Here is a 2,801-nt window from a genome sequence, read left to right as displayed (position 1 = left end):
GGGTAGATAAATATTTTAACCAAAAAATACTTTCAAAATTGATAGTTAGGGGAATTGGGTGATCAGGTATTATTGAAAGTATTTGACAAACGTAATATTTAATAGATTATAATGCATTGTCTGTGTAAACGTGTTTATTTATGATTACATCTATACATTTGTGTGGCTTTTTTCTGATAATGAATATATAAAGAAAATTAAGCTTAAAACTGATTTTTTTTCCCCCAAATTGTTGTGAATCAGATGAAAGTATTTTGTTAGAAAAAGCGCTGCTCTATTCTGTCACATCTACTTGTAGATGGCATTGACTGTATATAGAGAACTGGACTGGGTGACCCCTCCTCCCTCAAACAGGAAGTACCCGCTGGTCCCAAAAAGCCCAAATCCCATAGACTTCTATTACGAAATAAACAGCTATTACTCAGTTATTACATTTGTTAGAACAGCTATTAAATCTTTTTAACATGTTCTTGCTAATCCTATATATTTTTTTCATGACATTTTTGCTATAGCTTAAGTTATTCAAGTTATAAACAGACCAGTGAGATACCTCAGTAAAAGTAGGCGGGATAAAATGTAAATAAAGGCGACTAAATTGACTTGAATTGGTTGGAACCGGAAGCATACAGTTTCTATATATACAGTCAATGCTACTAGATCCATGTATGTCTTTGTTTTCCTCATCCAAGCTGGCATATTAAAACCGTAAACTGCACAGCTGGAAAGCTCCAATACTGCTCGCCAGTTTTTTGGAGCAGTAATGTTAAGCCTCGTTTCCACTGAGCGGTATGGTACGGTCCAATTCACGGCGCATGTGTGGTGTTGACCGCTAGCGTGTCATTACGTAATTGTAGTGTGACGATTAGAATAACATTCTGTTTTCTAAGCTAGCTTAAATGAGCGTTAGCATAAATGAGCACTATTTCTAATTTCGTCATCACTTTCTGCCAATAATTGGGTGGCGACAGCGACATCCCATTGTCTGAAGCCTGAGAACCATTTATACTAACAGTGTTTAACGTGACAGGAAATTTTGATGTAGCAGCTGTAAAAGAAAAAAAAAAAATCAGTGTTGCTCAAGGTGGATCCTGAGCAAAAACAAGCTAATATCTTTGTTTCCAAGCAATATCATGTCCTCCCAGTCCAAGTTCATTCTCTGACCAACTCAGTGTCTACACCAAATTTAATAAAGTAGTAATGATGTTGTTATGAACATGTTCCTTGACAAAATTAATTAAATTGCAAATACAAACTATTACAATGAATATAAATTTTCTTTATAATATCCTAACAAATAAATACATGCTTTTGCACGAATGTCTAGTCGGCCTGTTTACTGACCGTTATTATGTTTCAAGGTTTAATTTTCAAAGATTTCAGCACTTAGGTCCTCAGGTACTCAGCACAGAAGAGAGAGGACATGCTGGACGGAAAATAACAAGAAGAAATAAAGCCGAAGTGTTTACATTTGCAGAGTGTTGAAAAAAGACCTTGGATCTTTTATTTGGACTGGGCTTCATAAATTGAGGGGCCTTTTTGTTCCTTCTGTTCAATAACGTTTTATTAAACCCTGAAGGTAATGACATTGTTGAAGCATAAATAAACAAACAGACACAGACAACTGTTTTATGAAATAAAAGATGGGAATATTTGGATTTTAAAAAAAGAAGCTTAAAAAGTTATTTAGGGGTAAAATGTTCCATCTTCCAAAGCTGATTAGATAATTAATGCATGGCGGAATTAATAAAAGTTGTAAAAATGAAAAATATAATTTCAAGATAGAATATTTGGCCTTTTAAATTTAATATATATATATATATATATATATATATATATATATATATATATACATATATATTTATACACACACACACACACACACACACTCACACACACACCCACACACATATATATTTATATATACATACATACATACATACACATATATATATGCATATATACATAGATATACATATATATATATATATACATATATGTATGTGTGTCTATGCATATAGACACACATACACACATACATATGTGTATATATATACACACATATGTGTGTATATATATATATACATATGTGTGTATATACATACGTGTATATATATATATATATATATATTTATATACATATATATACAAACAACTGTATATATATACACACATATACGTGTGTGTATATATATACATATGTATATACACACATATGTGTATATATATGTACATACATTCATACATACATACATATATATTTATATATATACATATGTATATACACACATATGTGTATATATATGTACATACATTCATACATACATACATATATATTTATATATATATATTATAAACATCCATGAAAAAACCCCACAAAACTCTTGTAAATTCACATCCCTTTCTGAGTATGTCTATAAAATTCAAGGTTAAATGACACTTTTAATGACATCTTTACATTTGCTGCTGCAACCAGAAGTCTTCCCTTCACATAAAGAGTTTTGCCTCTTTTCGCCTTTTGTTAAAAAAAAGCCAGAACATTTAAAAAAAAAAACGGTTTGGAAATCCCACGACATCGGACAGATAATTAAGCAAGTACCTTTGTGTGACTAGTCTCTTTCAGGATATTTAACATTTTGAAATCAAGAATGGGAGGATAAAGCCTTTTGAGATGAAACATCTCGTTTTCGAGAGGGTCCTCCTTTTCAAAAAAATAACAGATACAACCAAGAATGGCAGAGAAGAAATATCAGCAGTGGAAACTTAACCAAACTAATTAGATGATAAAAACAAGACAAAAAACA

This window comes from Oryzias melastigma, linkage group LG8 (genome assembly GCF_002922805.2).
Source record: "Oryzias melastigma strain HK-1 linkage group LG8, ASM292280v2, whole genome shotgun sequence".
Lineage (NCBI taxonomy): Eukaryota > Metazoa > Chordata > Actinopteri > Beloniformes > Adrianichthyidae > Oryzias > Oryzias melastigma.
This window is presented reverse-complemented; position numbering follows the sequence as displayed.